This window comes from Numenius arquata, chromosome 8 (assembly GCF_964106895.1).
Source record: "Numenius arquata chromosome 8, bNumArq3.hap1.1, whole genome shotgun sequence".
NCBI lineage: Eukaryota > Metazoa > Chordata > Aves > Charadriiformes > Scolopacidae > Numenius > Numenius arquata.
The window spans coordinates 29,354,441-29,381,887 of NC_133583.1; the positions used below are offsets into that span (position 1 = coordinate 29,354,441).

General features: G+C 40.1%; 1 long non-coding RNA gene across 1 annotated transcript in view; it reads right to left on the minus strand.

Moving 5' to 3' along the window:
• The window catches only part of LOC141467696 (uncharacterized), a 92,916-nt gene that overhangs the window by 45,323 nt on the left and 20,146 nt on the right, over nt 1–27,447 (minus strand). The window contains exon 7 of the long non-coding RNA XR_012463333.1: nt 23,439–23,586. This is a non-coding gene — a long non-coding RNA (uncharacterized lncRNA). The remainder of the gene's footprint in view (nt 1–23,438; nt 23,587–27,447) is intronic.

The following is a 27,447-nucleotide window of genomic DNA, read 5'->3' on the forward strand; positions in this document are numbered from 1 at the left end:
TCGGAACTTGAAGTTGTCTTGACAAATTGAAAAGTAGGTCAAAAAGCAAAGAAACAGGACCCTACAGAGACTCTTACCTACCCTCTGACCCACAGGATCAGTTCTGTCAATTCAAATGCTTCCAGTTGTTTGTCAAACTTATTCTTAAAAATCTCTAGTGGTATTCCATGTGCTCCATATGTGTTTTGGCATTTTTTTCCAAAGGCTTAACTACATTTAATGCTAGAAGAGCTTTTCCAAAAAATAACCCAAATCTCCCTCAACGTAATTAAAATCTTTTTTGTCTTGTCCACTGTGGACATAGAGGACATACTGTTTTCCTCTGCCTTTTAAAGTCTTACAGATTTATGTACCACTCATTCCTTCAGTTGTTTTTAAACTGAGAGAATAAGGTTTGTTTTAATCTTTCCCTAAGAATTATTTTTCTTAGATCTCTGACCACCCACTGCTTTCGTCACAATGCTCTCCAATCAGCCCATGTCTTTGCTGAAATGTAGCATCCAAAGCTGGACCCTGGTCTCCGGTCAAGGTCTTACTAATGTTGAGTAGAGCAGGTACACTGTTTCAAATAACGCTCCTTACAATACAATATTTATACTCTCATACAATATTTACCTTTTCAACCATAGTAGACCATTGTTGATTAGCACTTGGTTTGTGATACTCTCTACCAGCCGCAATTCCTTTGCTGTAGAACAGCTTCCTTGGCGCATGTGGTCAAACTAAACCTCTTGTAATCAAACTAAATTTGAGGCTCTGAAGTCAGATGTCCACATCTCCATTTTTCCAGGGGAAGGTCAGATGACACAGGTAGTTATAAGCCTAGCTGGTGGTATAGTTGTGTTGTTTTACAGGATTAGCAAATACTGTTGCTTTTTGGGTACCAGTAGGCAGAACGAGTTTGCTGTTTTACACAAATGGATTCATCATTGCAACATGGAGTTGATTTGCCAAAATAAAGACAGTGCAAAAACACCATGATGCTCACTCCCAGCACCTTCCTTGTGCATGACATTTCCTTCAAGCACCTGCATAAACCTGACTAATCCTGATCTCTTTTGAATCAAAGTGACACCCTGTTTACCAGGGAACTTGATTCAGTCAGTACATGTCGTCTAACTGCAGTCAACAACCTCTCCCCTCCGGTTTTTCAGGAAGACCTTTGTACAGCCAGTGTCTCCTTTGATCCCTAAGCTCTCAGCTTTGGCAAAACAGCTACATCACCCGGGTCAAGTAAGGTAATCTGAATCTTTAGATCTATTACCTTGCTGTTGTTTCAAAGAGCATTGTTTGGGAGGCTCCTTATTAGGCATTACACTGCACTGGCTGAGAGATTTCCTCCCTTTGCCCAGGCCTTAAACATGCAAGGGAATGTACAAGATTTTTTCCCCCTCTTTCTCTGCCTTTCCTGTACTTCCATTCCTTTTTTCTTTTAGCTCTCTATTCTCTTTCATTCTCTTCCTCTTTCTCTCTTCCTTCTTCTCTCTCTTTTTTCCTATACATGCACACACCTTGCCCATATCCACCATATAGCTTACCAGCTACAGCTAATAATAATAAGCCAAGTACATTAAAGACTCAGTTATTCAGACTTATGTTCCATGAGCCACAACAAGCAAGCATCCCATTTCCCATTTTCACTGATGTCAGAAAGTCAATGCTTTAAATGCCCACGGGCATTCTTGGCAAATACTATAATCCCATTACAGATGGGATTTCTATTCAATTAGAAATAAACAAGCACGCAAAATAGCACATTCCCCTGGCCCCAAGTCACACCGTCATCTACCACTATTCCTGCTTAAAATCTATATACATTATTAAAGACACTTTGCAAATGCAACCATGCAAGACTCCAATCCTATCCTTTTCTATAGAAAGGTGATGTATATAAGCATTTCCACACTGCCCTATTGTTATGGTCCAGGCTTTTACCAATAAAAGAGCAATTCAGCTCCTGTCAGCTTGAGGTGACTAATAATTTGTCAGTAAGAGCACTAAAGGAACTGCTTACAGTGCAGGAGAGGGAAAGCTGGAATAAGGTCAGCCTTCTAGTAATCCACCATTGAGCTCCACTGGACTGACATCACTAAGTCACGCTAAGTCACTAATGATTTAGGAGATGGAAAATCATATTAAAGTATCCACATTAATCTGAACTCTATCCAGTTGCCAAAATAGAGAAAACATACACAATGTAAATCACAGAAAGACCATCTGAAGCTGAAGACCTGGAAAGCTGAAAGCTTTCCAACAGAAAAGTATGCTTCCAGACACTTCAAAATGCACCAAGTTTTGCATCAAATAAGATTTTAGCTTAAAAAAAACCCAAAAGATATTCAGATTTCTATTTAAATCTTTTCTTTCACTCACGTATGCTGAAAATGTCAGTTTGCCACTTCTTCATCTCCTTTTCTGTTCCCAAAAAACCCTTTTCCAACTGTCTTTTCAAGTCTGTAAAAGTAATGACATCAAAAGGAAAACATGCAAAGGAAAACATATACGAGACCTAAACATCATCTTCTGAATCTCATCCAAAAAAAATCAAAAGAATGCAAGAAAAATAATTTATTAAAATTGAATTTATGAGTATAAGAGCATCTGATTCATTTTCAAACAGTTTTTTTATCATAAAAATTCACACAGGAGAGTAAGTTTACACCAAGAATTCTTCATTCATGCTTGTGCAGAAGAAAATTGATTTTCCAGGGACCTTTAGCCACAAACTGCAATGCCCAAGAAGAGAATACATATAAATACAACCTGTTGTATCCTCTCATTTTACTCCATCAGACACAAGAAAAGTTGAAATTTTTTTCTTCAAAGCTTCCATATATTGCATCACTGCTATTGCTAGCATTTGATTACATAATCTTAAATCAATAGGAAAAAAACAGAAGCACTATTAGTTTTCTTTATTTTTCTTTCTATTATAAGAAACCATGCAATAAATATAGCCTATAGAGAAATTGATCCAGGAGAGTGATCCAATTCTACTATTTCACTTGAAGAAAGTTAGGGGCATTGGGTCACAAATCTAGAAGTAGTTTTATAGCAACTCCCTCTCCAAATCTTTGCCTCTACTTAAGTCTTTAGGCACTGGATCCTATTTCGCCTATTTTACTTTACCGTTTTGGAACGGACCTGGTCTTAGTCTAGGAACAGTCATTTAAAAAAAGAATGTCTATGAAAGGTTAGAAACAATCAAACAAGCAAAAACCATGAGTTTATCTTAAAATACAGATCAGCAAGACTAATAGGATTTTAAGTGGTGAAATGCTTACAGAAGTTCCACTGCATCAACAGCAACTTTTATATCAGCTTTTGGTATTTCTACTAACTTCCCATTAATCAAATAGGTGAGGTGATGTTAGCAACAATGCAATTTTTTCCAAATACATCCTTTTGAGTATGAAAGCCAAACTCCTGACCAGGATTTGCAAACATATATATACACCTGTATATGTAAAACTAAATAAGTAGTCTTAGCAGGACCCTTATTACGGAGGTAAGGATTAAGCTACAACAGAAAATCTTTTCCCCAGCTTTTTGGTATTATTTATTTCAGTTAGATCCTAAAATACTCTGAACATGTCAAAAGAAAAATATTTTTGGTAAACATTTTAATTGCTTAAGACTATACTGAAACAACAAAACTGATATTCTACTAAGTGCATCTAACTTCCCATGAGGACAGAGTCCTTGTTCATACTAAATACGAGACACCTTCCTCTGTGCTAGAAGTAAACTGCTTAAGACATGATTAAGAGTATCCATATGGTAAATTATTTTACTTACTTCAGAGTAACTTTCCCACCTAGGCAACTCATAGGTTTCACTATGTTTACTCTTAAGATTTCTGAAGATCTTCAGAAGTATTCACATCTTCAGAAATCTTCATGCGGGTAGTTTCAGTGGGATTTAAAAAGATACCAGTTATCTCTTTTGCTAGAGATATCTTTTTTTTTTTTTCTGCTAGAGACTCTTTTTGATTTTGCTGGAGTAATTTTCCCCTTGAATACAATGAAGCCATATTCTAAGCATGGCAGTTACTACTTTCCTTATCTATGTTGCCATGGAAACACAGGCAAAGATTAATTTTATTAATTTTCGTAACCAGGCTATTGATTTCCTCTCCCTTACATTCTTATACTATATTACAGCTGCAAGAGCTGCAAGAGTTATGATCCAATGAAAATGAAAGCTCACTTTAATGTCATCAAAACAGTTGGTATCAGTAGGTGATACTGATATGATTCTTCCACTCCTATGCTTCATCCACGCTTGAAATACTAGCACAGAAAAAATATCAATATGCACATCTAATTCTTCAAAAATTTTTGGGAAAGAATGCAGTTGGCAATTTTCAGCTACTTGATCCAGCAAGAAATTTTTCTCATGTGTTTTACTTGCCTTTTGCACTGTCCTCTCCTTTCTGTTAATAACCTGATGAACATGGGTAATTGGAAACCCCAACATTTAATCTTAAACTCCACAGATTTTCACACTGGGTTAACTCTGAATTAGACATTGAATCTGGCCCGGCACACGAAAGCAATTTGTGGATGACACTGACTGTATTTCTATTTGTAGCAGAAAGAGTGAAAGACCTGGAAAATGCCAATATTTGTAGTTTCTCAAGTAGTTGCAAACAAAAGCTTTTTCTACATTACCAGTTCAGTAAGCATGACTGAACAACAGCTTAAGACTTCTTCCAAAATGCTGCATTTCAAAACCCATGATATCTATTGTCTGACTTCTGTCAATTTGCCTAAAAAGCATTTGCAGGTTGTCTGTTCAGTGCAGAAGGCTTCAGAGAAAAAACCCTTGTGAATGAGATGAGCATCTACATCAGGTCCCCATAAAACAGTACAAACAAGATCAGAATTTGTACCTTATCAGCCCTAGCATACCCAATGCCATTGAAGTCGGTAGAGTTAATAGAAAATATGCACTGAAGCTGAATTTGTACCGAAGATCACATCTTTAGTTTCACAGCTAGTATTAGGACTTGCAACGATGAATCACTAAATCTATTTATTATACATTCACATTAAAAACTGTGGACTAAAAAGGAAAAAAATCCCTGAGATTTAGTCCCTATAGAGCTACAGAATGCAAGGGGTACACAGAAACAAAATACAAAGATTTGCTATTGATTTAGGGAGAGTAACGTATAGATGACCATTTACATCAAGACATGTATGTAACCTATGTCTGATGAGGGACGCCTGGAAGAGCTAAGAAAAGCAAGGTAAACAAACATACTCACCACTGCAAATCTAGTCCTATAATCTTGTAAAATGCACACTTTACGCATCAGTGGAGCTCGAGAAGTTCCAAGTCAGTTAGCTATTTTTAACCATTCAACATTAAACAGTAAAATGTGAAGCAAAGGCTTAGCTACGTTGCCTATTTCTAATGGAACAATTGATAATTCAGAAGGAAGTAACAGTGATGTAGATACCTATGCGTTAGCTTCTCGCATTTCAGTTTTATATCTTAAGAGCTTTTAAGCAGACACTTGAAGTGAAGCAAAGCAACTGGGACCTGTCACTAGGAAATACTGGAGTCTAGATTTATAAATAAATGAAAACCAATGTGAGGTTATTAAAGGAATCAAATGATTATGTGATTTTTAAAACATGTATAAAATCCCTATATTAGTGTGATATCCATTTAATTGTAACTGGTGTTTAATTGTAATGGCACACAGGGTAAAAGTGCTGCATGTCAGGCAAACAGGACTTCTGACAAAGTCTGCACAAGTTTTTTATGAAACATATTAGGTACTTTGTGAAACAATCTTACTACAGGATGATGTTTATACACTGAACACAGCACATTAGTGTACATGCCCCACTCTTTCTACCATCTCCCAATATAGTTACTGACATGATAATTTCTCTGAGCCCCACAATGCCCCAGGAAATACAAACACAGAAAATACCAGTGCATTGTTATTGATTTAGAGACAGCAGTGGCAAACCAGCATTGACAGTTGGAGATGAGTGTACCCTACATCTGGCAAGGGACACATTGGAAAAATAAGGGAAGCAAGGCAACAAAAAGCCAATGTCGACTAGCTTTTATTGACCTCGTTGCATAAACAGACCAGATTGTAACATTCGTGAAGAGCTCTAGATGCATTTTTTCCTTCGTTTGGTTTCCAAAATGTCCAATGGAGCAGAGGTACCGATAATATTACATCCTAGCTACATTTATCAGCACAGCGCCAACCTTAACACACTTAGAACACAGAACCAGCCTAGAGAGCAGCTGAACAATAGTCTGGGCATAGTGCTGACCAACTTCTGGGGAAAAAATAGCAAATACATACTCAAAAATTAATCTCAGGAGAAGAGCTATCATCAGCTTCCACAATATTTTCAAATGCAAACTCTGTTTTTACCATGTGTTCTGTTATTACACGTAGCAAAGCTAGAGTCCGTCACCAATTTTGGTGTCAATAAAAATGGCATTTCTAATCGGTTTTGTATAAGAGTCAGTTCTGTCTCAAGAGGAGACCAGCAAAAAAAGTTTTAAAGAAGTACTGAGATTACAAATGGGTATTTGGATAAGAAAAGTCTAACATTCCTAATTAAAAATGGCACAACAGGAGAGGCAAACACAGGCTAAGATGCTAGACTCATCATTATCTGAGAAACAAGTTTGATGCAGACAAATTATCAATTAATTTTGTCCACTAAGGGAATGCTCAGTAATCAAAAATCATGCCAAACTGTCATTAAAACATTCATATGGCCAGGTATTAGTGAAAAGCTAAGAGCAGAAGTGGCAATGATATTTACTGTTCTAGATAGTGACTGCAACATATATTAAAAAAAAGATAATCTTAACATGTAGGCCAGCAAGTGGAGTTTGGAAGAGTCACTGCCACTACCTTACAGACTAAGGGGATCAACTCCTGACTAGCTGTAGTAAGTGAGATGTTTCAAAACGGGCACTGAAAGAGTTACGTACAGTAGTGCTGGGCATTATCCCCTGCTGGTAAGGAAATTAGCAGGAACACATCAGTTGCTGTACGATTTATTTGATCAACCATGCAGGCAAACTTGTTTACACCTAATGTAAACGTGGAAGAGATGCTCGCCAGGCAGCTGCAGCAGGGAGCCGGGGTGGGCACAAAGGCTGGGTTTTGCTTTTGTAGAGAGCAACAAAGTTTTTATCTAAACAGAAATTCGAACTGCAACAGACTTGCTGAACCTGATACATAAGCTACCCCTGTTTTCTGTGGTCTTGGGTATATGCTGTCTTCTTTTGTTAGAGATGCAAAAGATACCAGAGAAATGATTCTCTGTTCTATGTCTAGAGAGACTTTGGCTTCATCCAGAAGTTCTTTGGGGAAGCTGAATATCACCTCTTTTAAAAGCGATCATGACTTCTTTTCATGACTTTCCCTTCATATTTCCCAGTGGTTTCGCCCTCCTTGTGGGAGGTGCATTTCTACTGACGTCCATTCTGACTCACCCATCCACGAGTCTTACAGCACTGGCCACGTTTCACCTCAAGCACAACACTTAAGGTACGACACGTCAAGTGTACTACGGCCTTTCATGAAGAAATAGCATGGGATGAAGCATTTCTAATGCATATATTGAAGCACCTCTTTTTCCAACCTTGCAAGAAATACCATCACTACTTTGAAGCAGGGTTTTAAAGCAAACATTCAGAGACAGATTTTAGCCACATGACTCTGGAAAATAAACATGGTATTTAACCGGGAGGAAGGGAGGAAGGGAGGAAGGGAGGAAGGGAGGAAGGGAGGAAGGGAGGAAGGGAGGAAGGGAGGAAGGGAGGAAGGGAGGAAGGGAGGAAGGGAGGAAGGGAGGAAGGGAGGAAGGGAGGAAGGGAGGAAGGGAGGAAGGGAGCTATCAAAATATTTTCTCTGCTGCAAGGCTGTTGGTTAAAAACCAACACAGTATCTTACTGCTGTCTTCACGCTGAAATTCACCTTTTTATTCCAGCTCTTTTTCTTTAAATGGGAAGAGCCATTTATCTCTTCCTATGTTCTGAGGTGTGTTAAACATGCCAACTTGCCTTTCTTTATAGCTGTGGCAGCTGCAGCCACTGTCAGAACTTTGCCTCAAACAAAAGCTGGGAAATTCTGTTTCCTTAATCATCTTACTGAGATACTTTAAGCATAAAGCACCTATTTCTCAGCAATATTAGGATTTTCAAGAAATTAGAGTAATAGTTATTTGGAAATCAAATATATGACACTACATAGAAAGCAATCCTAAAACCCAATTCTGATATCATACTAATAAGAATTACCCTGGCAATAGGTCTTTAATGCTATTGTCTGCTGGAGAACTGTAAATGACTCACACAATTCCTGATTCTGATCTTGTGCTTTTAAATCAGTGTCATGACCAGCTATCAGAATATCACTGTATATAAGAGGTAGGCAATGTTTCAGCTCTTCAAAGTGCCTGACGTGCACATTAGACAACAAATGCAATAATCCTATAAGGACTAAGGAGCATTACTCATCATATATTACAAATGTGGGAAAAAAAATGCAGCAGCATTGAAGTTTATCCACACTGAAGCATCACAGACAAGCCACAGTTCAGTCCCATCCTCTGCATACTGTTTTAACTGTGCCCTCAGTTGACAATTTCATACAAGTTTAGGCCAGCAGTAGGATGAAAACTCACCAAATTTTTTTATTTTTTTTTTTCTATTCTGAGGACACAAAACCGTGTAATTACTGCCACTGAACCTCTGGTGCTGATTCTCATACAGAAAGAAAGGTAAAACTTCAAAAAGCAAAAATGGTAAAGGAGAAGGGAATCTAGTATTTGATATTTGTGATAATTCAGTACTGGAAAACATCGGTCTTCCAAATAAGCGCAGTTAAAGAAATTGAAAAAAAAACGAATGGTGAGATTAGGAAGCCTTCATGCCCACAGTGCTAGCAAGCTCACCAAACAACTTTTCAACAGATGGATATCCCCTCATTTTCTTATCCATGCTGACAGAAGTAAGCTCTTCACATGCAAGCTCAAGCAGCCAACACAAGGCGAAGCATGAGATCCTTTTCTTGCTATAACCCCTCTCATTTTCTTTCAGCAAGCAGCTGTAGGGTAAAAAGTTCATCAGCATTCACATCCTAGGATCATGCCTGGCAGCAGCATGGCTTCTCTTACCGTGTTACTGCACATTTCAGGACTGAGATGAATTCTCCCCAGCTTCCACCCTTGCTGAAATCCCCAAGATTTCACCACTGGCTGCCAGATTAGGTTTATCACATGGTACCTTCTCACTGGCCCAGTATGTTCCCGCAGTCATAGTATTTCCTCCATACATTCAAATAACTGTGCACTGACCCCTTCTTAGGGACTTTGTCCAAAATTTTTGAAGGCTTCCCTAGTTGTAGCACACATGAGTACCTACTGCTGCTTTGATGTCTTACAAAGCAACCAACAGCCCTTGCTTGCATTTGCTGTGAATCACGAGCCCAGCATTATAACCTTCCATCAAGCCATGGCATTCTCCTTTTTTAGTAATTCATCCTACCATTTCTTCAGCTGCATCAATATTGTTGCCCAAACTTCAGAGTTTTTTGTATTTTCTTTAATTCTGTTTCTGGAATGAAAAAAAGGCTACTCAAGAAAGCACCTCAAATCCTATGCCCTGTGGCAATCCTATGCCAGCATTCAATGTATAACTCAGGGAGGTACACTGGCCAACAGACAGCACCAAAAAAAACCCCTGCTGTATATTTTTCCTTTCATTTTCTATATATTTTTCCTTTAATTTTCTTCTATTCTGTAGTCCCAAAGAATTTTATGGGGTGCCTGTGGCTACAAATGTTGGAAGTGATTAGAACCCAACTCTACAACTCCAAAAAGTTGATACTTTTCTGGTCTTGAGCAAAGACCTAAAAATGAACATGCTAAAAAGTCTAATCATCAAGGTCCTAAAAATAAGCATAAAAAGAAAATCGGGTTTCTCACAAGTACTGTTTTTTGTAATTAGGCTGTATGTTGTCATTGTGCATCCACTTACGCTTTTGGAAAAGTCTCCTTGGTTACACCACCTGAACAAATTTCAGAAAGATCTCATCTGAACAACTAATATAAGACCTAGATCATGGAAGAACTTTGTGGAACTTACCTAGATTCTTACAATATCTTCCTTTTTTTCAGTATGCCTTTCAGAGAAGGTTGTCTTAAGATTTATGCATATATTTTTACATTCATTGCAAGAATCATCACAAGACATCACATTTACATGTGCATAAGTCTTTGCATTATTACAACCTAACAGAAAGTGATCCTTACTGCCATATGCGTTCTGGTGTATCTGCTACAGAATTAGTTGGATTCATTAAAGAGTCCATTTAAAAGCGCATCACTTTCCATGAAACTCCTTAACTGCTTTGATTAGCACAGAAGTTGCAATTGTTTCATCCATATTAAATTCTTGAGAAGTTGTTCATGACAGCATTTTAATAGAGGCTGACAAACTGTGAAGATTTCAAAGATATTCTAAACATTAGATTAATTACATCCTTAAGAACACTGTGGTCCAGACAGTGAAATTAATTTGAACTGGCTTGCCCTAAATTTTTTTCCAGCTTCTCAAGAGAGTTGCTACTATTGGTTTTAACACTATCAAGCTGGTAAAGAACAAAGTACCACAAGATTTGTAGAACAAGCTGTAAATCGCATGTAGAATAAAAGTTCAGGGAAATAGATCTATTTGAAATAAAGGAATTATAATGCAAAGAATAAAGTGCAAAAAAACCCACAAAAAATAGCAATGTTCTTACCAGACAGTAAGTCCAGATATGCAATTGTTTTTTTCTCTATAAAATGTCTTGTAAAACTATTATTTGTCTACTTTTGCCAGCTATAGGTAGGGCTGGGAAGATTCCAAGACGGTACACTCATACTCAAAATTGGATCAACTTCACCTAGCATTTGATACTGAAAATCTGCAGAAGCACGTCCCTCTCTTATTAAGAAGAGCATACCAAAGCTCTTTTTTAGTGACAGTACCAATGGAAGCAGTCCTGGAGCCATCATTTCCACTGAGTTCCTTCAAGCACTACGTATGGGCACCCAGCTCTTCAAGCTGCAAGAAACTCCTCACAATCAGCTCATCCCTTGCCTTTCACATAAGCAAGACATGATGGATCAACAGTGGCAAGGGAATCCTCTTCCCTAAGCAGCAACAACTGAGGGACTGCACACATTCCTGCCAAGTGCAAGGATCAACAGGGTCTTATCTGGGCTTATTTCTGGGAGAGGCAGGTATTCTTGACTCCCAGGTGCTGCCGAGGTTGTAACTACATTCCTCGCTCTTCAGCTGCTACCTAGTCTCACAACAGGAATAACAGACCTTTGTTTCAAGAAGTCTGTGGTGGAGACATGGCAGTTTCTCAGAAAATCTGCTGCAAACTCAGTTTTTCTTTATGTTGTGTATTATAGATTTCATGGACATGGAAAACAGAGTAGTCCCTTTGTCTTTACAGCAGCTTTTTAGCCCTTGAAAACTTATGTTCTTCCTCTGTCTCCTTTTCCTTAAGCAACACAAACCTCATGCTTTCAGACTGCCTCATACACCTAATTTTCCATATCCCTGACAACTCTTATCACTCACCTCTGGACTGTTTGCATTGGTCTACCTCATTCTTGAAATGCATACTCCAGACACTGAAAAATGAACTTCCCTTTTGACTTAAGGCCTTGCCAAAGGCAAAAGCTTCTTCCCCAAGACCAATAGGCAAGTTTTTGTTTATTGAGAAGCTGGGAAAAAGACACCCAGACTTTGGGAGTTAGACTGAAGGAAAAGGAAGTTATGATCAATCCTGTAGTGACAGAATGATAAAAAAAGAAATGCTAATATTGATTTTCGGTGTCAGATTTCTATGATTAACCATAAGCGTATGAACTTGAATAATAACCTGAATACCTTCAATAACTTGAAGGCATCTCATTAATTATCCATTACAAAGCATGTGTAATTGCAGATAGCATAGCTCTGTTTCACATACTCTGTGTTACACAACTATGATTATGGTGACCCCAAACTGCCACAACAAGATATTTAACACTCATTTCAGGCCAATTTTTAAAAAGATATTAAGATGCCTAAAGATGCAGATTGAAATCACTCAAATTACTAAAGCTAATTAAATTCAGCATGCATACACAAGTATGATCCTGTCAATAGTTGTAATGAAAAGTAGTATTCATTAGTTTTGGAATTATTAAATCAACATTTTGAACAGCTACAGGAAAACAGGCACAGCAAGAACTAGGGTTTAGATGAAGACTTTCATAAAATCATCAACTCAGTTGTTGGCAGTTGTCAAAAAGGATAGCTAAGTCTCAGGAGTTATTACAAAAGCAATGCAGCATGAAACAGAAAATAACATTATGCCATTACATACACCCATGGTTCTTTCACACCAAGTACTCCGTGAAGTTCTGGTGAAACATAATACATTAAAAGAGGAAAAGGTTCATAAGAGAGCAATGAGGATGGTCAAATGCATGAAACAGCTTCCATATGAGGAATGATTGAGTGGAAACTCTACAGCACAGAAAAGATTTGACTTAAAGGGAATATTTTAGGTGTTTATGTACTCTTAAATAGCCTGGAGGAGGTGAATAAGAATCAACTACTCATCTCATGCACTGGTTCTTGTACTGGAAGAGAAAGTGAAGCTAACAGAAGCCAGGTTCAGAACAAACCACGGTTGTTGGTTCTTTCCAAAGCACTTGTTCAGCTCTCTTTCAAACTAATGTAAATTTTGTCACCTCCAGCATCCTTTGGCGAAGAGTTGTACAGGTCTACCATAGCCTGTGTAATGAACTGTCTCCTTTTGTGTTTTGGTTGTGAAGTTCTACTCAACCAAACCTCACATGGTTGTTTTGTACTTTTGTTGACCTTTCCATTTGTTGCCTTTCCCATTTTTAATAAGCAAAAAGCTTACATGAGAGGACAAGGCAACGGGAAAAATGTTTACTGAAGAGCTGCAGTTGGGATTACAAAATTGACAAATTACCTTGCTTCAAAATGGCTGGGGAGTGGGAGAGCACATGAGATTAGGCAGAGGAAGAAAGAGAGAGGGAAAGGTATGATATATACTTTTCCTATTTTTACTTTTTTCTTGGCATTCATCCACTTCTAGCCAATATTGGAGTCAAAGCAGTGGGCCACAGAATACCTTGGTCTGAATCAGCATGTCTGTTCCTATGATGGCTAAAAGCAGAGAAAAATTTAAGAAAAAAATAATTTAATGCACTTTTACCCCAAAAAACTACATAGCATTTACTGTTCTGTCTTGAGCCGATATGCTTGGAAGACTGTGTTCAGTGGTAGCTAGTAATTAATAATTAGTAACTGACAAACAATTATTGATAGCACTGGGAATCTTGCTTTACAGTTTTGATGTTTTGTGAAGATGCATTCTCATGACTCAATTTTCCAGGATAACTTTTTCCTTCAGGACTCCAGTAAGTTTGCTGTGATGACTCATTCCTGTTACTTATTCTTCATACTAAGGGCACAGCTGTTTTGTGAGAACTATTGACCAGACTGATGGATTTTCATGAAGATCAAAAAAAAGGGGGATGGATAGCCTCAACCTTTCACACAGTTTTAATGCTATTAAACAAACCGCCCATAAAGTGATCTAAAAGACACAAACTGAGTGACTCCAGATTTTGGAGTGTGTCGAATATTCTGACACACAGATGTTGTTAAGAGTCATCTCAGTCCCTATCTTTGATAAGGCAAAGGCCAGAAATGTGTGATTTTGTGTTGTAAAAAAGCTGATAAGCACACACAGATGCTTCCTGCTTGATATAGTCAGGGTTTGAAAGAACCCTCAGTATCAGCAGTAAGACTTGCCACTGGCAAACAAACTCTTTTATCTTTGCTGATATTTTGATTCCTTTGATCCTCTTATTTCAAATCTGGATCCAAAAATTCCTAATTTATCTTTGTTTTAGGCTCCACTGAGAGAAAACAATCTTTTAAAATCCATGAAACTTCTGAGCAGTGATGAAACATTGTATTCTGAAAACATTTTTTCAAACTCAGCAGCATTCAGAGGACAAGGTTGGGCTCAAGAAAAGGACTACTGTCCATGTCTGCATTTTAAAAGAAGAGTTGTTTCCCCATTGCACCAATATAGGCTCAAAGCATGTTGACCTTTTTTGCTTCTAACCCGGCACAGAACTGGTTTGTTTCAAGTACCAGACAAGCCTTACAGATTTTAGGACTCTCCTGTTCAGATTTACTCTCCCATTTTCACACCAAGAATTTCACATTCAAAAGAGGAGCATGAACCAATGCCTTAGTGTTTTTCTATCAGGAAATCAAATGCTTTTGCTCAGTTCTTATATTTAAAATGCCATTTGCTTCATTAGATAACATTCCAATCTAAAAATTCCTTCACATGGCAATATTTGGGGACCAGCAGGATGAAAACTTTCCATAGATAAAAAAGCCCTCTGTAATCAGGAAGTTGGTAAAACCTTGCTGTGGAACAACAACATAAGCTGCATAAACACTTTTACATTTCAAGGCTGTGATAAACAAACAAGAGAATTTCTAGATTTAAAAAGCGAACAACTAACAGATCAAAGTAAATGAGAAATATATTTACTGAATGCCCTCTGGAACCTTCCTTCCTGTGAGACTGCACACGGAGTCACCACCAATCATTCACAGTGAACCTATTGCCATTATATACAAGTCCATGGCAGCAGAAAGCACCTCATAAAACAGAGGCTGTAAATTAAATTCTTACAAGGTTTCGCCAGATTCCTTCGTCAGATTCCTATATTATAAGGAGACTAAAACAAGTGAACCAAGCTTAAACCCACCAGAATCAAGACCTTATTTCTAGTATAAACATCAGTGAGTGACATGGCAGAGAAGACACTTCACTGCAAATCCAGTTTACATTGTCTGATCTTCTCCAGAGACAAATGTTCTTAATTCCTGGAGAGGTAACCTCAAAGCAGTTTACAAGGCCGATCACCTTGTCTTTGTAGGCCAGCCCATCCTTACCATCCCCAAGAGATGTGATACTAACCTTACCTGTAAATTTGGGTCACTTTTATTTGTCTTTGTGACTACACACACTTCATTGATTTCACTTCATGGAAAAGTAAAGTGTTGCTGAGAATAGCAGAGGAAAAGAGAGATTTACCTGTAAAGATCATTCAGTAATGAAGCAATAGAATAATGTAGTCTGACGACAGAACAGACCTTAGCAGGAATAGAGATTGTATGGTATGATATTTTATCACAGAATGCATAATTTTTTACATAGTCTTTCTATGCAAGTGTTGTAGTAATTTTAAAAGCTTGAAATCTGATTTTTTTTTCTGAGCTGCAAACTCAATATTTTGCCACACCACTTATTTAAACTACTGCAACTAAAACTGTCACTTCTTGTGGCCAGAGCCTTAGGAGACATAGCAGTTCCCAAAAGTCTGTAGAAAGGTTTATTTTTCCTTGGACTGCTCAGACAGTATTTCCTTTTAGCCTTGTCATACTGCTCTTTTCACCAGATGGTTTGCTGGTTCCTATTCTAGCTAAGAAGGATTTAACCAGCTTGAATTAATCCTTACAGTTGTCATCAACTAAGTGTTAATACTCTGACACTGATCTAATCCTTCGGGATTTCTTTCCTCTCTGCCCCTGCCATGCCTTTTGGAAGGGGAGGGAGGAGAACGCTTGTCCTGTTGGGCTGACAGAGAACAACACAACACTGTGCTCCATTTTAGTAACAAGGTTATGGGTACCCACCAGGTAGTGCCTGCGTAATCTGACCAGGCACATCGTGTGGTAGATAGGAATGACTGGGAAAGCACTTTTCTTATCATAGGAAAATTCAATAATTTACACGATTATAGGTGAGGCAGAAGACAATACACATGTAAAATTTTCCTCATTTGTTTGTCACATTTTAATTTACTGAGGGTACTTATTGTTTTTCATGCTGTCCTAGTCTTTTTGTTTTCCTCTTTTAACATATTTCTTTTTCAATTTTCAAAACTAGAATCTCTTTTAAAATAGCTTTATCTCTGTTTTCTTTTGCCTTCTAGAGTCCATATTTCCTATTGCACTGCTGAGATTATGAATCCAATGCACCTGCATGCCCTCTGTGTGCATTAAGAACAACTCTTGGAATTTGGGTCATTAGCATATTACTAATCTCTGGAAACTAATTAGAAAGCGCATGCCCAATTTGCACTGACCTTTTCACCATGTGACTTACTTAGAATCCAACTAAACAACTGACAGGCCTTTACTCAAGGGACAGTGGGAAGCACAAAAGTAAGGCAGAATTACTAGGTGTTTCCAGTAAATACAGGTGGGCATTTGATATTCTGTAAGAGGTGGTAGTCTTTGTCACTTGCTTGTCATTTAGAGAAGCTAATATTCTGGAAAAAAAGAAAAATTACATCAGAAGAAGCTTCTTTGCTACTGATGGAGCTCCGCTATGGTAAACCTTGCCTCCACAAAACATTTTAGCTCCTTCTCCAAAGCACAGCATTTCTGCTACAGATAGCAATCTGTGAAGCACCTATGCATAAGCAGGATGATTATTCAGGGGCAATGTCCCTGCTGTCCTTGCAGGAAAGCTACGTATAACAGAGAAATGGTTTGGATTATTATGTTTATATTGGAAACTGTTTTCTGGAGGAGTGTTTTTAAACCACGTGGCATCAGATCTGTTTAATTGTGACAAAATCTTTTCAGCAAAAATGGGCAGTCTGCCACCCACAGATTGAAAAGCAGTTGTATTTGAAATATTTTGCAAATGCTCTCATTGATAGGTTTATAATCTTCCCTTGGTAAACTGTCTCAACAGCAACCAGACAACCCTAGACCTGTTAGCTTTAGTAAATTACACATGAAGTAATTCAGCAGCATTTAGACTATGATCTCATATCCACTGAATTTAATGACCATTCATAAGTATGAAATTAATATTTTTAGATGTTTGCAGGATTAAGCTTTTAAATAAACATTTCCAGGTACTGAATGAGCAATTTCAAAAGAAAATATAAGCCTTCTCTGGTTATGGCTGGGATCCTGAAAGAGTTGTTGTTCACATTTCCAATTTATCTTTTCTGTCAGTTACTGTTACTTTTTGCATTAGCATTTGAAGGAGTATAACCAAAGTGTTTTTGCAATAGGAGAAGTGTATATTTATTCTACTTTCCTGCAACGCTTTCAAAAAGAAGCAAAGGAACTTTTGCTCAGGTTTTCTAACACTAGTCTTCAAGCAGCAACAGGTCAGGCAGAACTTCTGCCCAGAAATGAAACAGGTGAAAACATGTCAGTATAATGGAAACTTTAGCAAGCCTGCAGCTGGTATGACCAGCTTCTAGTATCAGGGTTTAGGTTATGTCTATATGTATATGATTTCCAAAGTCCTCTCCCATCCCTCCACATGTTTATACATGTCATGTGTTCCCTCTTTGTTGTATGTCCTACTTAAACTGGACCACTTTTCTTTCCCACTGCAACACCTGGACTCTGACCTCTCATTACTTCCACACAGCAGGAGACCGATAAACACAACTTTTCAATCCACTTTTGTGAATTATGGCTCCTGAATTTATGTAGCATAGTTAATTTTAAGCATACTCTTGAACAGGGATATTAGAGGATAAAACTGCAAAATTGCAAATGGTGGCAAGGTTTAGTGTGCTAGGACAGCTTTTATTATCCATTTTCACATTACACAGAAGTTTGATGTGTACTTTTAGCTCAGACTGACTTTTTTTCCTCCTGCTGCTCTATTCCAAATAAGACCTTATGATGTAAAGATCCTCACTGAACTGGGGTTAGGCTGAGACCAATTTTGGTGGGCTTTGGATGAGGCTGGAACTGTTAAGACTGAACATTTTTAGGTCTAAAATCCTTTTTTCCACCCTCACATAGTAGAAAGTTTGCTTAAAGTCAAGAATTGGTTTTCCTGTCCCAGTTTTTGCATTCAAGGGCCTTTTGTTAGTGAGCAGAAGCCCAGGAAGGGTTTTCAAGGGTCCCAGCTCAGCAAAGCATGACTGATTTCAAAACCTAAGTAGGCGCAGTTTAAGTGAAATGATTATTCACAGCATTACATGTACTTCCACAGTGTCTGCATGAGACGTACAAATGCATGAGTCCCAAACTTCACCCTTCCTCTCATGTTACTGATCCCTTTTTCCTAGAAGTTGAAGGTATAAATTGAAACACTGAAAGGAAAATCGGGGTTTTGCTCTGCCCTCCAATTTTCATCCCATCCCCCCCTCCCGCCCCCCCCCGGCTGTAATGGAAACGCAAATAGCCATTGCAGCACTACCTCTTCTCACACACCTGCAGCAAGAAACATGTTTTGACTTCAGCTACAGTGACAATGATTAATTTACCAATTTACCCAAAATTTAATGATAGGCTGTTCTTGGGAGGGGGGCTGCCAGAAACTCCAGTTCTGGTGTAGTCCCCAGCACCACTGCCCCCACGAAGCATTTAAACCCACCTCCAGCCCCGTGCCCACTGTGGTTTTGCATTTCTGTCATCCAGTGTCAACTGCACTGCAAACTTGCCCCAAATTTGCCTTGTCTTGGCCACTTAGGCATGCAGCTGACCCTCTGTTACCTACCTTCTTCCCTCAGGCACCTGCATCTGCCATGGCCGATGAGCTGTCAGACCTTGGCCCTTGAGCAGCCAAAATGGCTCCGGCCAGGCCACCCCCTGAGGCTGGGGACAGGCTGGGGCTGAGGACAACATGGACGCCACAGGGGCTGTAGGGAGACAGCTCTGGGCAAAGAGGAGGGATGGCACTGTGATACAGCCAGTGCTGGGGGAGGAAGAAGCTCTGCCCCTGTGCAGAGTCTGAAGGGGCTAAAATGGATGAGGAGAAAAAACTATTCTAAGCTAGAAAGGATGTGAGTGACTGCTGATGAAAGGCCATTTGGTGCCCTGTGGGGAGCAACAAGAGACTGTGGGCTGAAGGAAGATGAAGAGACACTTTGTGGTTTAAAATGGCACCTTTCAGGTGCCCTTTCTAACCCAAATCTCCTCCCAGTCTGAGGAGGAAAAATCCCCTTGGGCTTTCCCCCTTTCCCAGTGCCATGAGGGCAGCCGGCATTGCCCGCCCCCCTCAGCAGGGCTGGCCGCCTTGGGCAAGGACTGCAGGGGCCATGGGAGCCCTCAGGGCCTCTACCCCGGGATCAGGTGACGGAGAACAATATAGATACCTAATCTATGATTAAAAGCATTTCCAGTTCTTAACAGTTGGTCAACGGATATGATTAGTTACCTATTACCTCTAGTTTAATCACCCATAATGTCAATTGCTGTGATCTTATTTTAAGCATGTGAATATGCCTATGTAGATATTGACTGTACCTCCTGCCACTGAATTCCCCCTGTGTCCATTAAATACTGAAAGCCTATAAATAAAAACTGAACAGTAGCAAATAATCATATTGCAAATAATCACAAAAACTGGTGCTCCATCACAGTTATTTCATCCAGTGCTGCAGAAAGCCTGGGCCAAACAGCTGGAGTCATCGTGGCAATAGCTTTGGCTGATAAAATGGTGTTGACATACTGATTTATGTACTGTGATTTAACATTTACGGTTTCTCTGAGGCAGCAATGGAAGTGGCATTCCCCTTTACGAATATTACCTTTTTATGATAATGCCCCACCTCCTTAGATTGAGTTCCTAACACTTGGTTCTCTCTGCTGTGCTCCAGAGGTTGAGCAGATTTACTTTGGTTATGTACAGCACATTTACTTGAAAATGCTTTCAAAGTTATGGCCACGATTCTTATCCCCTAAAGACTCTTAATTAAAAAAAAAAATCTACTCATTAACGTTGCAGCATTATTTTGCATGATGTCAATGATTACCTCTGCTATTACTCAGGACAACATCTTGTGTAAACCTGTGTCCCACAATTAACAAGACAGTAACTCCTGGCAAAGAAAGAGAGCCAACAATTATTTTACTCATGTTCTTTGCTGAATTTAAGCCCTGACATGTACACCTGTTCATGGTAAATACCACTATGATTATGGTTTTTTTACTCAAAGTCTAAATGTATATTATTTTAACCAAACACGGAGATCTGGCTAGAACATGTAGTAACTAAGATTCTTGGTCTCGTTGTAACCTGTAACAATCACCATGCTTTCCAACAGTCTGGTTAAATGTTTGCTTTTATGAATATTTTTCCTTCTGCTCACTAGTTAGAGTACAGAGAGAGGTCACCCGTACTAGTGGGTACGTGTTGCTCTACACAGTCTCATCTTCTGTGGCGAGATAGGAAAGGGGACGAAGGAGCACACATGCAGGATTGTACAGAAAAGAAAAAAGCACACACATGCGGAAAAAGGTACACCCTCATGCTGCAGCCTCCCCGCTCAAGCAGCCTCTGACAGAAAGCAGAAGAAGAGACTACACAGAGCAGTTTTGCTTCCCTGCAAGGGAACAAAGATAAGGCAAAAAGCTCAGTGGAGCTATTTCTGCACTGATGGGAGCTAAAGACTGTTTCTCTCAACTGTCCCTCATAAGAGGAAGTTCTGGAGAAGATAAGAGACAGCAGATGTCTTCTCCATTAAAACTACCAACCTGATCTTTACATACCGATTTGATTGTATCTGTATCATAACCCCTCTGTCTGAAAAATCCCTGTGCCTGGAGTAGATGACAGAGCTCCAGGGTGTCACAGCACACCATACTCTGTTCAAAAAAATCCAGCAGACACAACAAATATTGTTTGATTTAAACACTTTCCCACACTGTTGTCCTTTCTTACCCTGCTAAGGCTTGAATAGTCACACAACCTCAGTGTCTGCTCAGGTCGGTAAGTCCCATGTGGCTCTTGAACAGGACTACCCAACTACCCACAGGATCAGAGCCATCTAACGCCCTTTTTAGAGGTCCTCAGCGAAAAAATCACAGGTAAATTAAAATGTATGATTATTCTATATCCCACTGCAGTTACTAATAGGAAATTGAAAATTTATTCTGGTGAAATGTGCTATAATTTAACTATGTCAGATACCTTGTTTTGTCAAGTTAACAACAGGCTTTTACATCCATGGCTTTATTACAGCAATAAAGCTCTACTTTCAAAGAAAGGAAATAGCTTTAGGCTGCATCACATGTTATACCTCCATATGGTGATAGTTATAAAACCCTTTTCTTAGACATATCCAGGAAAACTCAGAGTTGCTGTCAAGGCTGACATAACAGTCTGCTTTATCTCCTTAGTGGATGAACAGCCTAAAATAGCCTTTTTCTCACAGAATGTTAACACAGTTCTCTTTCTATATATAAACCCATGGATGTATTGCAAATCTACTGGTAAAACTAGCACTACAATAACTTCTGCAGGCTACTTTTTTACCCCTTTAAAAAATGTTAATATACTCCTAGTACTTCTCATTTTAAATCTTTTTAAAAGTTCCTTTAGGAAAACAACTTTTTTTCAGTGCACGGACATTTCCTAATTTGACAAGCACCTCAGAAAACAGAGATGAACCAAGCAATGCTAATTCATGTATCTGGGCTGAATCTGTCAGCTAGAGAAATGAAAGTTATATACGTGCCTTCACTGATCAAATGTCCATCTAATAACATCATGCCCAAATTAATTGCTGGCGGTGGGAATGTCTAACCCTGCCTGGCGAGAATTTAACCTGGTGACCAGCTTTAAGAAGATTGCATACCGCTGCCGGTCACGTGAGCTGTGCCGGCTCCCAAACACCTTCCTGCCCTTTATGGCTTTGCCTGAAGCATTAGTAAATATTCCTTTTAGACACATATTCTGAATACTGTTAATAGCTGATAGTATGCCAGCTGCCTTTTTCTACTTCTCCAAACAAACCTTTATGCAAATCTTTTTTAGTAACCTGAAAAGTATCCTAAGGGTCTTTTCCAACCTAAACGATTCTATGAAAAAAGGAAAAGAGGGGATTATTTATAGTAAGTTTTCAGCAGCTTTTCTTCCACTTTCTTCTTCCAAGTTTCCTCTTTCTCTCTGTTGTAGTTACTGGCAGGTTTTAACTACTTCTTCACTGTGGATGCAAGTCCAAGATGTGATGCAATTCTGACAACAATAGACCACACCTTTCTGTGGAAAGTTTCTAAGGTGTGGTAACAATTACTGTGTCTTGCACTTGGAGGGATGGGTAAAGAGGTAAAACGCAGCTGGATTGCTAACTGCTATTATATAACGCACCCAGCTTGAGCTCCAATTATCTAGTAATGCAATTTTTTTTTGTTTTCTTAAAGTTCTTCTGAGTAAGCTTTTTTTTCTGGAGCACATTAGATCAACATAGGCTTTAAATGTGAGAATCTTCCTTTAACACTATTAGCAAACATTTTTCATTTCCTGGTAATTAGTAAATGCTGGCCTAGATTTGCCAGAGTTAGAGCAAAGGCAAAAGAAGTCTTAGAAAACAAGACACAGTTCCCTGCCTCTGGCTGTATCCATCTCTACAACTTATTTATGGTGCTCCTTTCTTTCTGGATTTCTATGTGGATTTTAGGGATTGTGGGTTTTTTCTTTAATGACTTTAAGTTTCCCTAAATACAGAAGATCATACAGTGTTATCACATTTGCAGGCAGTTGTGCTGGCCATCACCTCTACCTGTTTACTCCAGATGTAAGTCTGCACAGAAAAACCTTGGCTAGCCAGACATCTGAAGCAGCTCAAAATTTAAGAGGAGGTGGGGTGGATGTTTGTGTGTCAGATCTGATACAGTGACACTTGCATTCTCCTTTATTACTCATGCACTAACTACTTAGAAATCATTTTTAATTCAGGTATTTATACTGCTGTTCAGCTCTGATATTTTGCTTTTAATGCTCCTGTATCTTGCTCTCCTCCATTTACTGAGGTGACATTGTTTTTTAGGAAGGGAAGTTTAAAAACTGTCACAGAAGCTGAAGCTGAGCCACCCAGGAAAGTGCAAGATGTTCCCTTCCCTCAAAATATCAAGCAGATTAACAATGAAGAATAGATCTGGCAGCACAGTTTGCATTTCCCATTATTATTTGCACTGTCTGCATGTTGGAGATGGCAAAAAAAAAAAAGTCTACTCTGAAATCTCTTTTCATTGCTCCTAATAGTTTAGTTTGTCTGTATATCCAAACCTCTCACTATTCAGACAGACACTCCTACTATTTTCCCTGCATTGTTTATCCATGATAGCATGACTGAGTACATTTCTCTCTTACCATGTAAGTAGGTGTTATGATTTATGCTTTGTTTTCTTAAATAGCCTCCTACAACAGAATCCTTCTTCAAAACACAGTCTCCACTGCACTTTTATTTTTTCACAGGTGTCAGATTAGGTACCATTCATGTTGTCATTTTTCTAACCCCATGAGAGAGGTAGCCCAGGTAGGGCTGAGCAGTACTTACTCAGTAGTTAGAGAGATGTCTGTCAGCCACAACCTTGATGTAAGAAGCTGATTGAGAGGCCACGGAGAGAAAGGGAGAATTCAGTCTTCAAACCTCTTCAGTCCTTGTCCTTTTTACTTTACATTTGGGAGTAGAAATACTTGTCCCTCTGGAATAGAGCAGAAATCACATTTCTACCTGGCCAGCACAAATTGGACATTTTTTAGCCCATGCCAACCTGAGTGTGACCTGAAAACTTTATAGATAAAAGTAATACAGTCTCATCCTTCAAGCCAATGACTCTTTACCATTGAACCTTACATTTTCAACTACTGAACAGAATTAAATCACTGTGTTTTGCACATGTCTGCGTGTAGCAATTTCAGGTTGTAAGTACTAGTGCTGATTTGTGAGTTTCCTGTTTTACAAGTCAAAATGACAGAAATCTTCCATGATACAGTACAAGAATTTCCAAACCAGCTAAAAAATATGTACCTGTGTAGATGAAAAAAAGTATTATGTTACTTCAGAGAAAAAAATTACTTACTTGACAACTACTGCTGAAATAAAGCAGAGTGAATACAGGAGGACTAGTACATGGTACTTACTATTGGATAGACACTTCTTGATTTGATCTGCTATTTCCCAAATAGACAGTATTTACATTACAGAGTAATTATACTTGGAGTGAAAAAATATCTTAAGCTAGATGTTTATGTTAAATTTCAAACTCTTTTGTCCAGTTATATTTCATCACATCCTACTGAGAAATCACAGAATCACAGAATGATAGGGGGTTGGAAGGGACCTCTGGAGATCATCTAGTCCAACCCCCCCTGCCAGAGCAGGTCCACCCAGAGCAGGTTGCGCAGGAACGTGTCCAGGAGGGTTTTGAATGTCTCCAGAGAAGGAGACTCCACCACCTCCCTAGGCAGCCTCTTCCAGTGCTCTGCCACCCTCAAAAGTAAAGAAGTTCCTCCTCATGTTTAGGTGGAACTTCTTGTATTCAAGTTTGTGCCCACTTCCTCTTGACCATCCCTGGGCACCACTGAAAAAAGACCGGCCCCATCCTCTTAACACCCTCCCTTTAAGTATTTATAGGCATTGATCAGATCCCCCCTCAGTCTTTTCTTCTCCAGACTAAAAAGACCCAAGTCCTTCAGCCTTTCCTCATAAGAGAGATGCTCCAGACCCCTAATCATCTTTGTAGCCCTCTGCTGTACCCTCTCCAGCAGTGGCCTGTCCTTCTTGAACTGGGGAGCCCAGAACTGGACACAGTGCTCCAGACGGGGCCTCACCAGGGCAGAGTAGAGGGGCAGGATAACCTCCCTCGACCTGCTGGTCACACTCTTCCTGATGCCCCCCAGGATGCCATTGGCCTTCTTGGCCACAAGGGCACATTGCTGGTTCATGGTCATCCTATTGTTCACCCAGGACTCCTAGGTCTTTCTCCTCAGAGGTGCTCTCCAGCAGGTCAGCCCCCAACCTGTACTGGTGCATGGGGTTATTTCTCCCCAGGTGCAGCACCCTACACTTGCCCTTGTTGAAGTTCATCAGGTTCCTCTCTGCCCAACACTCCAGCCTGTCCAGGTCTTCCTGTATGGCGGCACAGCCTTCTGGTGTGTCAGCCACCCCTCCCAGTTTTGTACTGCCAGCAAACTTGCTGAGGGTACATTCCATCCCTTCATCCAGGTCATTGATGAATGTATTGAAGAGGACTGGACCCAGTACTGACCCCTGGGGAACTCCACTTGTTACAGACCTCCAACTAGGTTCTGTGCCCCTAATCATGACCCTCTGAGCTCTGTCTTTCAGCCAGTTTTCAATCCACCTCACTGTCCATTCTTCTAATCCACGCTTTCTAAGCTTACCTGTGAGGATGCTGTGGGAGACTGTGTCAAAAGCCTTGGTGAAGTCAAGGTAGACAACATCCACCACCCTCCCCTCATCTATCCAACCATCTATCCAACTATGCCATCATAGAAGGCTAGCGGGTTAGTCCAATATGACTTCCCTGTGGTGAATCCATGTTGACTACTTCTGATAGCTTTCTTTTCCTCCATATGTTTTGAGATGACACCCAGAATGAACCGTTCCATCATCTTTCCAGGGATGGAGTTGAGGTTGACCAGCCTGCAGTTTCCCAGGTCCTCCTTCTTGCCCTTCTTGAAGGCTGGCCTTCCTCCAGTCCTCGGGCACCTCACCTGTTCTCCACAACCTTTCTAAGATGATGGAGAGCAGCTCAGCAATGACTTCTGCCAGCTCCCTCAGCACTCGCAGGTGCATTCCACCAGGACCCATGGCCTTGCGGGTACCCAGTTTACTTAACTGTTCCTTAACTTAGTCTTCATCCACCAAGGGAAAGTCTTCCTTTGTCCAGACTTCCTCTGATTCTTCCAAATTCTGTGGCTCCTGAGGGGTGACCTGAGCAGTAAAGACTGAAGCAAAGAAGGCATTCAGCAACTCTGCCTTCTCTGCATCCTCCGTCACTATGGCACCCATCTCATTCAACAGCAGGCCCACATTTTCTCTAGTTTTACTTTTGCCTTCAATATATTTGAAAAACCCCTTCTTGTTGACTTATACATCCCTTGCCAATTTTAATTCCAAGGAGGCCTTGGCTTTCCTTGTTTCATCCCTGTATACTCTAACAGTATTCTTGTAATCTTCCCAAGCAGTCAGTCCCTTCTTCCACTTTTCAGAAGCTCCCTGCTCAACCATGCAGGTCTCCTGCTTCCCTTGCCCGATTTCTTGCTCTTAGGGATGCACCAATCCTGAGCTTGGAGAAAGCGATGTTTGAATATCGACCAGCTCTCTTGAGCCCCCCTACCTTCCAGAGCCCTATCGCACCAGATTTCTCCTAGCAGTTTCTTGAAGAGCTCAAAGTTAGCCCTCCTGAAATCCAAGGTTGGTCCTACTTGTTGTACAGCCCATGATCCTGAACTCTATCTGTCCATGGTCACTGCAACCAAGGTTGTCCCCAACCTTAAGGTCCTCCAGGTCCTCCACTAGTCCTTCTTTATTTGTCAGCACTAGGTCCAGTAGTGCTTCTCTCCTCATTGGCTCCTCCACCAGCTGAGTTAAGAAGTTATCATCAGTGCACTGAGGAACCTCCTGGACTGTAGATGCCTGGCTGTGTAGCCTTTCCAGCAGATATCAGGTTGGTTGAAGTCTCCCACAAGAACCAAGGCCTGTGATTGCAAGGCTACTTTGAGCCGATTGTAAAAGGCCTCATCAACTTCCCCATCCTGATAAGGAAGCCTGTAATAAACACACAGAACAGCATCCCTCATATTGGCCCACCCCTTAATACTCATCCACAAGCTTTCAACTCTCTTCCTCTGACCCCAGGGAGGGCTTTAGGGACACCTCCTCACTCACTAGCCATTCCTTAACATAGAGGGCAACACCTCCACCCCTCTTTCCTTGACTGTCCATTCTGAACGGCTTGTAGCCCCCAATAACCACACTCCAGTCATAGGTTCATTCCACTAGGTTTCAGTGAAGGCCACTATATCACATCTTTCCAGGAGCACAGTAGCTTCCAGCTCCTCCTGTTTGTTGCCCATGCTGCATGCATTCATGTAGAGGCACTTCAGCTGGGCTGCTGGCTGTGCTGTCTTCTTAAGGGAACACCCCTTGAAGTGTCTCACAGGTGTTTCTCTGTTTACTTCAACTACCTCAGGAGCAGCTGGCTCTTCTCCATAAGACTTCAACTGCAATGCAGTGTCATCAGCATGGCTCAGGGAGCCAGGCTGAAGGCCCTTACTAGCACCCTGTCCCCATAACCCTGCTGTGTTACCACACAGCTTGTCACAGTCAAGCCTGATATTATTAACCCCTTCCCCTTTCACATCTAGTTTAAAGCCCTGTCAATCAACCTCGCAATCTCTTGTGCAAGAACCCCCTCCCCCCTTTGAGAGAGGTGCCTCCCATTGGATGTTAACAAATCCAGTGCTGTATAGATGAATCCATCGTCAAAGAACCCAAAGTTATGGCAGTGACAACAGCCATGGAGCCACGTATTAAT